Source organism: Cetorhinus maximus, chromosome 11 (genome assembly GCF_964194155.1).
Source record: "Cetorhinus maximus chromosome 11, sCetMax3.hap1.1, whole genome shotgun sequence".
Lineage (NCBI taxonomy): Eukaryota > Metazoa > Chordata > Chondrichthyes > Lamniformes > Cetorhinidae > Cetorhinus > Cetorhinus maximus.
The window spans coordinates 53208995-53223531 of NC_135889.1; the positions used below are offsets into that span (position 1 = coordinate 53208995).

General features: G+C 41.0%; 1 protein-coding gene across 1 annotated transcript in view; it reads left to right on the top strand.

Moving 5' to 3' along the window:
• The window catches only part of cerkl (CERK like autophagy regulator), a 316590-nt gene that overhangs the window by 229504 nt on the left and 72549 nt on the right, over window positions 1–14537 (top strand). The gene's annotated exons all lie outside the window — the stretch shown is intronic.

The window sequence follows — 14537 nt, forward strand, 5'->3', positions numbered from 1 at the left end:
ATGTCCAGGTTTTTTTTTAAATGTCCCAATTTCCTTTAAGCTTCAAACTCTTGACAATGCACCTGTAAACAGATTTTCTCTTCCAGCAGTATGTATGATACATAGATTAAATCATTGTAATAATGGACTCCATCTGAAAAGCCTTACACTTTTGTCACGAAATTTGTCCAAAAACTTCAGAAGATTATGGTCTGTGTAAACGATTGTTTCTATTAAATTTTTCAACATATATTTCAAAGTGCTGCAATGCTAACACCAAACTCAAAGTCTCTTTTTCGATCGTTGAATATCTTTTCTGTTGTACATTCAGCTTCCGTGAAAAACACCCTATTGACTTTTCAATTCCAGTGTCATCTTCTTGTAACAGTACGGCCCCAATGCCTATATTGCTTGTGTCAATGACCAACTTGAATTCCTTGGCATAATTGGGTGCTGCCAACAGTGGTGTTGTAGTTAATATTTTTTAAACTATCAAATGAGCTCTGACATTCCAATGTTCATTGAAAATTCTTGTTTTTTAATAGTTCAGTCAGTAGAGCAACCACTTGGCTAAAATTTGGTACAAATTGCCGGTAAAACCCACTCATGCCCAGAAATCTCAAAACCTCTCACTTCGTTGTAGGCACTGGGAAATCCACGATAGCCTTGAATTTCGCATCTGTCAGAGCCACCTTACCATGTCCAATGCTATGGCCTAGATATGTAACTTGTGCTTTTGCAAATTCACTTTTAGCCAAGTTCATCACCAAATTAGCTTCTTGTAGTCGAGTAAATAATTCTTCCAGATGCTGTAAATGCTCCTCCCATGTCTGGCTGAAAACAATTAGATCATCAATATAAACAGAACAATTGCTTAGACCTGCAATTACTTTGTCAGTCTTTGAAATGTCGCAAGTGCATTCTTCATACCAATTAGCATTACAGAAGCTGATATCTTCTTTGCCCTCTCTGACAATGGTACTTGCCAATATCCTTTTAGCAAGCCAATCTTTGTGATAAATTTTGACTGTCCCACTTTCTCAGTGCAATCCTCTAACCGTGGTAATGAATCCACTTTTGTCACCGCATTCACGTTTCAATAGTCCACACACAGTCTTGGTGTTCCATCCGGTTTTGGTACCAGTACAACGGGCGAACTCCAGTTACTGCAGCTAGACTCAATGATATCATTTTGAAGCATGAAATCAATTTATTTTTGTACTTATGATAACTTTGCCGGATTTAATCTATAAGGTTGTTGCCTCACTGAAGATGATATTTCTATACATACATCATGTAAAGCTAAATGTGTCTTTCCCAGCTTATTTCCACAAATAGGTTTGCGTGACTGCAATAGCTTTTCCAAATCACTTTGACACTTGCTTGGAAGGTAACTCAATATTGCATTTAAATTTTCAAGCACCCCCTCATTATCCAATTTGATTAGAGGAAAATCAATTTCAGAGTCCTGCGCTTCTACCTTTCTCATCATCCACCTTCACTAATACCTCTTTTTGTTCCTCTTCCCTGTCAAAGTACTATTTAAGCATATTTACATGACACACTCTCTGCTTCTTTCTTCTATCTGGAGTATTTATTAAATAATTTACTTCACTCAATTTCTTTTAAATCCTGTAAGGTCCACTAAATCTTGCATTTAAGGAATCCCCTAGTACTGGTAACAAACTAATACTTTCTCTCAGAAGCATAACTGTGAATTTTAGCCTTCTTATCTGCTTTCACTTTCATCACTTGCTGTGATAGGACATTTGACCCCTGATCCGATTGTATTTCCTTAGGTAAACCATATCTTGTAAAAAATTTAATTAACTCCTCCACAATCTTCTTAGTTGTAATATTTCTTGAAGGTATCGCTTCAGTAGAAACCTAGTCGACACATACATTATTGTTAGTAAGTACTGATTTCCACTTTTAATCTTAGGGAGGAGTCCTACACAATCAATCATGACCCTGGTGAAAGGTTCTTCAAATGCTAGTATTGGAATTAAAGGCATAGGCTTAATCACTGCTTGTGCTTTTCCTATTACTTGAAATATATGACAGATTCTACAGAATTTGACTACATCCCTATGCAATCCTGGCCAAAAAAAAACCTCTGTATCTTTTCCTGTGATTTCCTAATTCCTAAATGTCCCCCCATTGGAATTTCATGAGCAATCCTCAGAATCTCATTTCCATAACCTAATGGGATAACAATCTGATGCACTTCCCTCCAGCTTTCATTTGCTGAGACGTAATCCGACCGCCATTTTCTCATTAATATATTCCCTCTAAGATAATGACATACAGGAATACATTTTGCTTCGGTTTCTGAATAAGCTTTCTGCTATAACTGTTTTAACGACAAATCATTTTTCTGTAACTCCATTAACCTCTTTGAGTTAAACACTTCAACTGAACTGTTCTGCATTCCTTCCTCCTGAACAACGTTATCAAATTTTCCAGGTATTTTTGTTTTTGTTCTAGATTTCCAGCATCCGCAGTGTTTTGCTTTTATCAAATACAGTGCCAGCTAATGGGATTTCAACACCTTCTTCTTGCCTTTGAGCTGCCTTCTTATCTTGTTTATTTTGTTCTTCCCAATGGGCTTTTGATCTTGTTATAACACAATCAGGAAACAATCCAGGATGTTCTTTCTGTAGCACTTCTGTTGAAAACACTTCTACAGGCTGCTCAACTACCATAGTAGTCACCGACATTTGCGATCCAGCTATATCATTACCCAGAATAAACTGAACCCCTGCAGTGGGCAATTTTTCCACCACTCCAACTATAACTTGACCATCCTTCCATTTGCTCTTTAAATTTACCTTCTACAACAGAATAGATTTAGCATCTCCATGAACCCCACTTATTATTACCTTCTTCTGCAGCACTCCCTCTGAACAACAAATATCACTATTCCACAACATTAAGGATTGACTGGCCCCTGTGTCTCTTAATATTTTAACATCTTTATCTACTCCACCCTATACACATGGAAAGACTTTCCCTTCACATACAAAGTCTTTAAACATTTCTGCAGCCTGCTTCTCAGAATTCTCTTGAGTAAACTGTGAACACATTCTCACTTCTTTACCTTTCACTGATTTTCCCTGTACACAAACCACTGGTTTCTCCTGTGTCTGAACTTCAGAACCCACAGTACTTTTAGTTCCAGAGCTTTTCTGTACCCCAATAATTCCTACAGATTTTTCCTGTAACCTCCAACACACTGACTTCATGTGCCCCACTTTATTACAATGAAAACACCTCAATTTTCGAATGTCACTTCTACCTTCAGCACCTTCCTTTTTGTTCTGAGAAAAAACTTCCTGGGAACTTCTAGCTACTTCTCTTCCCTGACTACCTGGCTTCCTTTCACCTTCCCACTTTTTATCCTTTTCCAATTTGAAAGGGTGATGGAAAAAAGGTTTAGCTCTATGAACTAACTCATAATCATCAGCCGTCTCTGCTGCTTGTCTCATAGAATCAACCCACCGTTCCTCCACATGAGTTCTCACCAGCGAAGGGATTGAATCTTTAAATTCTTCCAAAAGAATGACTTCCCTAAGAGCGGGATATGTTGTCTCTATTTTTAACACCCATCTCTACTGGTCAAAATTACTTCGTTTTACTCTTTCAAACTCAATATAAGTTTGCCCAGGCTGTTTTCTCATATTCCTAAATTTCTGCCTGTATGCTTCAGAAAGCAACTCATATGCTCTCAAAATAGCTTTATTCACCACATCATAATTCACCGACATTTCTTCTGAAAGCGAAGCATATACCTCAAGCCCCCTACCTAATAACTTAGACTATAATAATACCGCCCAGTTTTCCTGTGGTCATTTCATCTGTTTAGCTAGCTTCTCAAATGAAATAAGGAATGCTTCAAGATCTGTTTCCTCAAACTTTTGAAGAGCTTGTATAAATTTAAACATATCCCCACTGGGTTCTACTCTAGAGATAAATCCTTCCTCACCTACTGAAGTCTCTTTTCTAACTGCCAACATTTTCAGTTGGAATTCTCCTCTCTCTCTTTCTCTTTCCTCCTCTCCATCTTCGCAATTTCTAATTCCCTTTTAAAAGCCATTTCTCTGTCCTTTGCTTCTAATTCAAGCTCTTTCATTTGCAGCTGAAATCTCATTACCTCCAGCTGTGACTCACTAGTGTCAGGTTTCAGTTCCAACTGTAGATGCTGTACTATACTTTTAACTATATCAGATTTCCAAGCTCCTGCAGGTAACCACAATTGTAACTTCTCCGCCAACTCTGTTAATTTACTTTTGGTTATTCTCTCCAACCCAATGAGAGTTATCTCTTCTACTTCCAGATGAGTCTTAGCAATTGCCAAAGCCACCTTGCAGTCTCACCACTTCTAAAATACCTCACCAACTCCTGAATTCAAAGATCTTCTCGTACTTGTAAGCTTTACGATTCACCAATTCCTAATCAATTGAGGAATTAGAAATATAATTTATCCCGGCACCGCCCCCAATTGTTATGACCGATGCAGTTGGTAAAGGGGAGTTATTTAAAAATCCCAGAGGGAAACTTTAAACAACTGTCATAACCAATCATTTTAAGTGTTATGTTTGAGATGCAACTCTAAACTCTGGAATCAGACCACTTGTTCTCGAGGTTTTACATTCAACTAATTTAAATATTTTATTAATTTAATATTACTATCATAACTTTTAACAAATTCCCAAACTAATCTCCCTTGAGGCAACAGCAACCTATAGACTTAACCAAACACCAGGTAAAGCATTTTCACCTTACCAGTTCAAAATGAGGTTCCTTTCGTTGTGGAGCCAGTTGGAGGCTTCCAGCTGCCTTTTGATCTTACATTGCCTCTGCCTGCATGCCCAAAAACTGCTGAAGTTATACCTACCACCACTGATTGAATTCAAATTCTCATTGTCTCACCAGCCTCTTTGAACTCCACCTTTTAGTAATGAAACCCCTTTCATAGTACCAATTTTATTAGTAACATAAACATATTACTTGGTAGCTGTTAGAAAGGTGTCATTTTTCACCCCACTTCTTGAATGCTCTATTCAAAAAATGCAAATGCACACTATCTCTCTTACATATCAAAACCAGTACATATCAAAGCACCCAGACAAGCTGATTTTAATCCAATTAAGACCAAACCTCTATTTTAAAAGAAAAATATTTTCCAAAATATTACATACATTAATAGCTTCATGACACTGCCTAAAACCCCACCCACCTCTGCCCCACTCCACCCGACCGATTGGTGGCAGCTTTGTTTATTGGACTGCATGTTGTGCTCTCAGCTCAGCTGCAGGCATTCTCCTAACCCGTGCTGCAAGGCTGCACTGTTAGCTTGAACCACGGGGGAGACTGTTCCAAATTGGGATGATGACATTGCAAGTGGCTTCGATCGCCTCCAGCAGTGACTGCTCCATGGCCGGCTTTAGCAAGGAGATTGTTCAACGTATGCAGTCATCCAACTGTCCTGCAGTCCACTAAAATGCTCATTACTGTGCAGTCTGTGCCTGAGGGGTGAAAAGCTCTGGGCCAATTGCTGGCACTTTGATGCCTCTGCGCTGTTTCAGCGGGCAGAGAAGCTAGAGGCCCGACTCCAATCATATCAATGTGGCTGCGCCTGAACTGTCTCAGCTGCAGAGGAAGGTTCACTTTATACAAGATTCCCTTAATGCGTGGACACTTCCCTCACCCACTACCCCCCGCTTCGCATGTGCTTGTGCGCTACCTTCAATGGCAGGACAGCCCTTGCACCTCCAGCCCCCCTAAGTTACCTCAACCGCAGGGCAGCCCTTGCCCCCACCTCCCCCAATGCGCCTCAACCTTGAAGTCCAACAGGTGACCCTGGCAAGTGCTCCACAACGTTACTGTGTACTTACCTCCAAGCTCTCCTCAAAATGCAGCCCGCCATTTATATGCTATTGTGAAACACATTGACGTGCAATCTCACCGATGTGGGGCAGATGATCCAGTGGGGGTGACAGTTCCGGCAGGCTGGCCTTATAATGATATGCAGATGTATTATAATGAGGTTCCCAACATCCGATGACGGGAGACACAGGTGGAGTGGACAATTGCAAACTGGTTTCATGACGTCGTGAAACCGATTTTTGGCCTTCTCGCCATATTGTCCGCTCACGCCACCGAACATGCCCGACACCAGTGGCCACAGAAAATCCTGGCTGTTGTCTAAAAAGGGTGGTAGAAGCAAATTCAATAATTACTTTCAACAGGGAATTGGATAAATACTTGAAGCGGAATGAATTGCAGGGAAGTGAGGCTAATTGGATAGCTCTTTCAAAGAACCAGCAATGGACGAAATGGGCTGCTTCATGATTCTATGGAATACACTTCTTTCTTTCTTTTGTTCTTCAAAAGTTTTCTTCAAGTCCTTTGTAGACCATCTTTCGGTTAACCGTCTCGATTACACTTCCATAGGTGACATGCATTCTTGTTGATTCTCCCACATGCTTTAAGATGATTTTCTAAGTTAATGGCAATATATAAAATGCAAGTTGTTGTTGCAGTATGAGGGATCAGTAATTATTTCAGAAGTTATATTCTATAACTAGAACAAGTACATTGGAGCATCTTTTATTCAATGTAGTAGAGGAGATTCTTCTATACACTAGTGGATAATAGAAATTGGCAGATAATCAGGAACCCCTCTACTTTTTATTACAGCTATCATACAATAATACATTGAGTTGAGAATAGTTGTGATTTTTTTATGGACTGCAGAGGTGTGCACCATATACCACCAGTGATGATGTAAAAATGTTAAACCTACAAAATTCAAACAGAAACAGCCAGTGAGTAAGAAATATAGACAAAATTAGAACTGTTATCTGGGCCTTAAGGGCTAGTTTGGAAGGATTCAGAGAGTATAGTTCCAGAGCTTTTAATTGGTCACCTGTGGAATGAAACTCAGCAAAGTGCAAACAGCAACCTGAATGTAATTAACTTGAGCTGCTGGAAGCTGACTTATGTTTGACTATGATGTGATGAGGCTTTTCGCTTGCAAACTTCTTCACTAATAATCCGGAAAATGGATGAATGGAATTTAGACGTTGGAAGTTCCACTTTAATTGTAATTGTTCAGTTTAAAAAACTGCTCAAAGTTGTATTTGCTTCATGAGTGCACTTGTTTGGATGTGTAACCTGGCCGCACATGGTTAATCTACTTGGTGGTCACTTTGTCACAATGTGTAAGCATCTGATACACAACTGCTGAATCAGTGGATTGGTAATACAATGGACCTGACAATTCCTATAAAATTTTATCACTGTTGTCGGATGCTTGTGCATGTTTGTCTAAGATTATTTAAGATTGATCTAAGGAGAGAAGAATAGAAAGAATCCCAGAGCGGTTAAGACTAGGATCTCTGTGAGATACTGAGAAATTGTTCAACATTCAGTTTAGGGTCAGCCAGAGCCCAAGCATTTGTACTTTGGGCCATCCTGATTTTAAACACATCGAGCAACAAAGTCCTCTAATTTTCTTTTTGTTATGTGTAACCTGTTTATTTGAATGTGCGGTACCTTTAAATTTTTTGTTTACGGGGATAACTTGTGAGTGACTTGTGTGGTCCTTCCGAGTTGTTCTGCAGCGACACACGCGTGCAGCTTACAAACATCTTTTTGAACAACCTTGCTGATTAAAACTGTGGCCAGCAACAAATGTGTGTGCATTATCATTGCCCTACTCTTCTTCCTGGTTATTCTTAAACTTCCAGTCACCTTGGTTAAGCTTTTCTCCCTCTTTTGATGCTAATAGTACTAATCTATTTCCACTTGCAGTATTTTTTTATTTGAAATGAATTTATGAACACTAAAAATAACCCTCAAACATACTCAAGTTAACAAGCTTTTCCTGCCTTGATAGATCTGAATGGGTATTCAGTATTATGGTTCAAAATACACTGGGATGGTGGGCAAATTCACCCTCGAAACGTCACAAGTAGCCTGCGAAAAAGAAAAGCCAGGGCAAAAAATTCAGAAAATGTCTCCCCTGTACAATATTACCTTACATTATGGCTCAACCATGGTCTGGGGCTGAACAAATGCTGCTGGAGGTATCTTGTTGAGAGTGGGAAAATAATGCAGTTGTAATTGGAGGAGCAGTGAGTGTGGGAGACAGAACCTGTGAGGAGCTGCTCCTCCAATCACAGATTCAGTTTTCCCACACTGGCTGCTCCAGCTCCTCCAATCACAGGTTTCCTCTCCCCCAATCTTGTGTTCCTCCAGAGAGGGGGAATTGGGGGAGAAGGCGGCCTCTCTGGGTTGGGGGGAGAGAGAGAGAGAGAGAGGGTGTGGGCAATAGGCAACATTTAACACTTGCAGTTTATTTCTTTATATGTATAATTTAAAAATATCTTATTTTTCTTTCTAAAACCCTCCTTCTGGGCCTGACTTTCAAGTTTACAAACCACTGCTGGAACAACAATAACCAAACAAAAATGAAAAGAAGTTAAATCCTGTCTAATGGCTTTCTTCCTCTTTTATATTTGTTCAATTAATTATTTTGTGAGTACAGTTCAAAGTAGAGAGATCTGGGGTCAATAGAAAAAAAATATTGAGGGAGAAATCAGCTTTTTTCTGTTCCCTTTAGATCTTTCTTTAAATGTTTCTCCAAAGAAGTGTCTGTCTGTACACAAGCCTTTTTGGCTGTCATTGTGTGTGTGTTTTCTTCTTTAAAAAAAAGTTTTCATGCATAAAAAGTTGGGAGTCCAGTCAATCCAGAAGAGCTTGACCTTCCAAGCCTTGAATTTGCTTTAATAACATTCACGGAAGGAGGAGAGCAAGATGGGCGGGGGCGGTGGGAGTAGGGGTGGTGGTGAATGAAAGAAAACTTTTAAATTGTTGTTGGATTTTTAGCCTCCAGCCCAGCACCAAGTTTCTTGTTTCTTTAATGGGGATATAGACTCAGTTTACAAACTACTGCTTCTAGAACAGCTTGGTTTCTAACTTAAATCTTTAGATCTAAGGAGCCCCTGAAAACAAAAAAGTAGCCCCCAAAAATCAAAAAGTAGCCATCAAGAAAATCTCAAAAACAGTCCACGAAAAAAATTATTTTGGCCCTGTTCATTATGTTATCAAGCAGCTCAGTCGCACTGTGGTTGCAAGCTGTTGTTTTGTCTTGGGTTTGGTGTCAAGATGAGGTTTCTTTAGGGTTTGACTGTCACCCTAAGAGTGCTATCATAGATTGTTATAAAAACAATTCTCGTTTATTCACACATCTATGTACATCACAGTACTCTACACAAGGTTGTACTTCTGCTTCCCACCAGATCTCAGTCTCTTAGTCATGTGACATTGCACCATAGTTACATCAGTAGATACATCAGTGTCAGGTGCTTCTGATCTTAACCCTTTATGCCTCATCTCCCCCCAAGCCTTTATTCCAACTATGTACATCCTCTGGCATCTCTCGCCAAAGTCGCAGACTTCACAGAGTTAGCCTCTGTGGCACCTTGACCAATCTCCCTGACTTGATCCTGATTTCATTTCGAGGTTGAGGATGAAGTGCAATCTCTCATTGTTCAACAGGAGTGTCTTCCACCTGGGTGGTTGTAGAGTTTCTACTTGTTTCGGGCTCCTTGTCTCTATCTGGATTTAAATAGTATGCTCAAGGCTCTATTGGTTTCCTTTCCAATAATATCAAAGCTTTTTGGTTCCTTCTGGTATTTCCCTGGTCTGTCTCAATTCTATAAGATCTCGGCGGTGGAGCTCTTTCTATTATTATGCCTTCTTTCTATTGATCACGTATCCACACTCTATCCGCAGGCTGTAGCACTTTCAAGTCTCATGCCCTGTGCCTGAAATTGGAATTACGAGCTTGACTGTCTCTTTGATGCTCCTCATGCTCCTTAACTTTCTCACAGTCATCGGAGGAAAGGTTAGGTTGTAATATTTGTTGTAGAGCTGGAAGTTGTATTCGCAGCCATCTTCCCATCATCTGATGGGAAGTTCTGATGTTGAGAACTTGTTTTTTAGCAGTGAGGTTCTGTGGTTAAGGAGGGCTAAGTTAATATCTTTGTTTATTTTCATGAATTCCATGATTGTTTGAACTCCTCTTTCGGTTTCTCCTTTCGACTGAGGATATCTATTCATATGCATGAAACCTTATTCCTGCATAAAGTTGGAACGGCTCATTAACAAACTGAGGACCGTTGTCTGACACCACAACGTCCGGTATGCCATGTATCACGAAGTTTCTTCTTAGTGTTGTAATGACTGCCTGTACTGTGATACTATGCAGTCTGCTCACTTCAAACCATCTGGAGTAGTAGTCAATGACGATGATGAAAACTTTGAATTTGAACTCAAATAAATCCATTCCCAGGTGCTGCCATGGCCTCATTGGAAAAGTGGAGGATGCAAGTGGTTCACTCTGCTGTTGACTATTCATGCATATGTAAGGCAATTTGTAATTAACTTTTCAATGGAGTGACTGATGCCTGGCCACCAGACTGACTGCTGGGCTCTTGTTCAGCATTTTGCTATTCCCAAGTGACCTCAATGGATTTTCTGGAAAATGTTGAGTCGAAGTGTTTTAGGGATGACTAGTCTGTTGTTAAAAACTAAGAAATCATGGATGATTGTGAAATGTTTTCCCTGTTTGAAGTATTGGTGAAGTACTGAGTTGTTAGAAGTGTAATCCAGCCATGCATTCTCTCAGTACTCCTTTATTTTGATGCACTCTTATCCTCCTCTTATGCTTGCTTAATTTCTTGCAGACTCTTCTCAGTGGCTGATAAGTGTTTGGTAATGAGCGAAGTAGATGCTTCCACTTTCTCAATAAAATTTAAATCTTCCAGCTTGACTCCTTCCATTGATATACTTGACAATGCATCTGCTATTGTCTGGTACTCAGTAAATGGATCGTACCTCAAGAGTCTCAATCTAAAACATTAAATGCTAGGTGGAATTTTTGCAATTTCCTGTGGTCCATTTCAATTTTAAACCTTAATCCCATAACTTAATCAGAGAGCTTCTTGCAGACCCCTGTAGCTATTAATGCTTCTTTCTCAATGTTTGTATACCTCTTCCCTGTATCTGCAAGAAATCTTGAGGCATAATAAACTGGTCATCTTTGTCCATCTTTTTGAACTTGAAACAGCACTGTGCCCAAGCCTGTAGATGATGTGCCCGCTGCTAAAATTTTTGGTAGCTCTGGATCATAATGCACTAGAATGTTTGGTTAAATTAGGAGATTTTTGATCTTGTCAAAAGTATTTTGCTGGTCCATGTTCCAGAACCATTTTTGATCTTTTCTCAACAGCTGGCTCATTGATTTCCACCAAGTTTGGTAGGAAATTGCCTACTTGGTTGACCATCCCAAGGAATCTTGGTCATTCTATGATGTTTTTAGGCTGTGGGAACTCTCTCATGACCTTGGTTTTCTGTGGGTTGGCCATAATTCCCGAGGTTTGCACTATGTGGCCTAAGAATTTTATCATAAACTTTGCAAATTCACAAAACCTGCTTCTTGTAAGGACTGCTCTCACTCGACGGTCATGTTCTTCCCTTGATGAACTGAGTATGAGAATGTTGCACATATGGTGTATTACTTCCATGCCTTTCAGGGTCTGCATATCATTATAAGCCCAGCTCGCCAGAATCATCCCAGCACGCTGGATCATCCGTGCATGTGAGTGTGATTACAAGCTGATGTATTTCACAACTGAACATAAGTTATTTGTCGCTGACGAGCTGCACTTCACTCGGGACTTTGGGGCTTGTTTGCCTACCTTGCTTCGGGCAGCATTTGCAGTCATCAGCGCCAGGTTTTGCAGGCAACACCGCATCACCTTTAGGGTGGCTCATAGGCAGGTATCTACTTAACGGGACCACCTGTAAGGCGGGGGTAGTTTTTCAATGGCTACAGGGCTATGGCTTGCTGGGGGAAGGGGGATAAATGGCCTCAGGCAAGGGAAGAGGCTGCAGGGCTAGGGCATTACTTGAGAAGGGGGTTATCCCAAGGGGTGTGTGGGGACACATGTTGATCTGTGCAAGTGACCTCAAGAGGGTGAGGACTGAGGAGGCAGTCTTCAAAGGAGATGAAGCCAGATGGAGATGTGAGGGTGTGTGTGAGAGAGTGAATGGTGATATCCCTTGAGCTGACAGTGAGTGAGATGCCAGTGAATGTGTGATGGGATTGTGAATTTGTGAGTTTAGAGTGATGAGATGGTTGCCTTACCCTGGCGGCACGGATGAGATCATTCATTCTCTTTCTGCACTGGATGGTGAACATCTTCTGCGCAGCATTGGCACTGACCACTACTTCCACCGCTTCCCAAGCCAGAGTGGTGACATTGATGGGCCTCCTGTGGCCATAGCGGGCTAGAGGACATCGCGGCAGGCTCCGACGGTATCCAGAAGGCATCCTGGGGATGTGTCACTGAATCGGGGCTGTAGTGTTCTTGCCTTTCGGGGCCATATCTTCTGTGCAGCAATTGTGGGTTGGAAGCACTGAGAGGTGTGTGTGTGGCTGCAGTTTAAATATAGCACCCTGCATGAGGAAGCGGCAAGGTAATGTGTGGTGGGCGACTCAGAGGCCACCCACCAGCTAAACAGTGTTTCCTGGGAATGCGTAATTAATGAGGCGGGATTGAGACAATACGGCGCACAAACCGGCCATTGCTGCCAGTGGGTAAAATGTTCTTTACCCTGCCCGCTACTACACTTCGTGCAAATCTGGGACAATTCTGCCCTAAGAGCGGGTGAGGGACCATCCACATTGTGAAGAGACATATAGGCTTGGCATCTGCCCTTAGGGTTATGTGATATTCTGTTTTCAGCTTTCCTAAGCCTGAAAATAGGGATGGAAATTAATTTCTAAATACCTCACCGGACTGCTTGTCAGCAATTTCATCAACCTTGTAAATGGTAAATTCATCAGCTGCAAACTGCTCAGTACTGATTACTCCTTGTTCTTTATCACATACAAGGGTTCCACAATTTCTTTATCCTTGTATCTTAATCTTGCCAAGTGTTGGCCTATTACTTTTAGTGTAGTCCCTCCCAGACCTTGCAACTGGATGGAGGAAGGCTGTAATGTGATATTTTTAAGCTATTTTATTTTATTAGATAATACCGAAACACCCATGTCAGTATCTAGCTTGGATTCTGTGGGGTGATCATCAACGTCTAATTTAATACACCCAATTAGTTTCTTTTCATTAACTTGTCCTAAGAAGGTTATTTGTCTTTTGTGTGGCTTTTCCACTTCTTGGTTTCGCTGTTATCTCTTTCTTCCTATGAGCTATAGGAACTTTGGATCTGCAGACAATTTTAAAATGTCCTAACTTCCTATAGTTGTGGCACTCAGCTCCCCCTCATGGGCATTGTTCCTGCTTTTTGGAGGGTTTTCCTGCCACACCAAGAGCATCTCAAGATGGTGGTTGGTACACTTTTTTTCCAATTTTTGTGGGCTTTTGCTTCACTGCGCTTTCTCTTTTTCTGTCCAACATATTGAACGGCTTCATGCATTTTTTCCAAGGGACATCACTTTACCCATGGACAACCGCTCTGATTTGCTTCCTAAACTCAGTCTGTCACACTATTTGTCCTGCCTTTGTGTGAGTTAAATCTTCTCTCATTTTCAAAAGATCCAATAGGGTTTCATTTAAGACCCCAAGCACTATATGTCTTGTGTATTAATTCGTCTCTGAATATTCCACAGTCACAATTCTCTTTGAGTCTGTGCAGGTCATTTATAAATGAATCCATGGATTCACCTGGCTTTTGCTTCTTATTAAATTTTGCTCGCTCAGTGATCAAATTTTTCAAACACTGAAGTACGAATCGAATGCCTGGAGGATTTCATCATATGAGCTCAAAGCCTCATTGATGCCCTGTCTTGCAATAACATCATCTGCTTTGGCCCCTACCACATAAAGTACTGACCTGATCCTTCTGTTACTTCTTATGCAAACCTGAAGCTGTTCTGCACCTGGAGAATCTATTCCTACAATTGTCCCACTGTTGAGCCTCTTGTGAGCCTTCAGCACTTCAAAATGGTTCCAGGAGTGGCAGTGTAGACTCCATGTTTACCCTGAGCTCTAGATCTGTTGCTGCTTCAGTAGTTTGGCTTGTAGATTGTAATCTGTGATCACTGCTGGCTGGACCCCATGTCTGTCTGTCTGCTTGCACCTGCAGTGCTAATTCTTTCGCGTTATCAACAGTCACAGATTGCAACTCTTTCGAGTACAATCACAGTTCTTGGTTTCCGGGAGTGGGACATGAACCCACAACCCTCTGATTCAAAGGCGAGGGTGCTATGAACTGAGCCACAGCTGACACCTCCCTGCAGTGCTAATGATGCTCCATTCTCAGTTGAGTCTTCAATCATTTTTTCTCCTTGTCTTTTTCCAAGTGTTTGTAGGTCTTTCAGGTCTGCAGTCTTCTCTTGGAGCTTTTCAGTGTCTTTACTCTCTGTACGCTGCCAACCCCGCTGCCACCAGGTTTCATTTTGAGTTAGCGATCTCGATGGGGATTCTTTACGGTTTACCTGTTACCCTAAGAATGTTAGCATA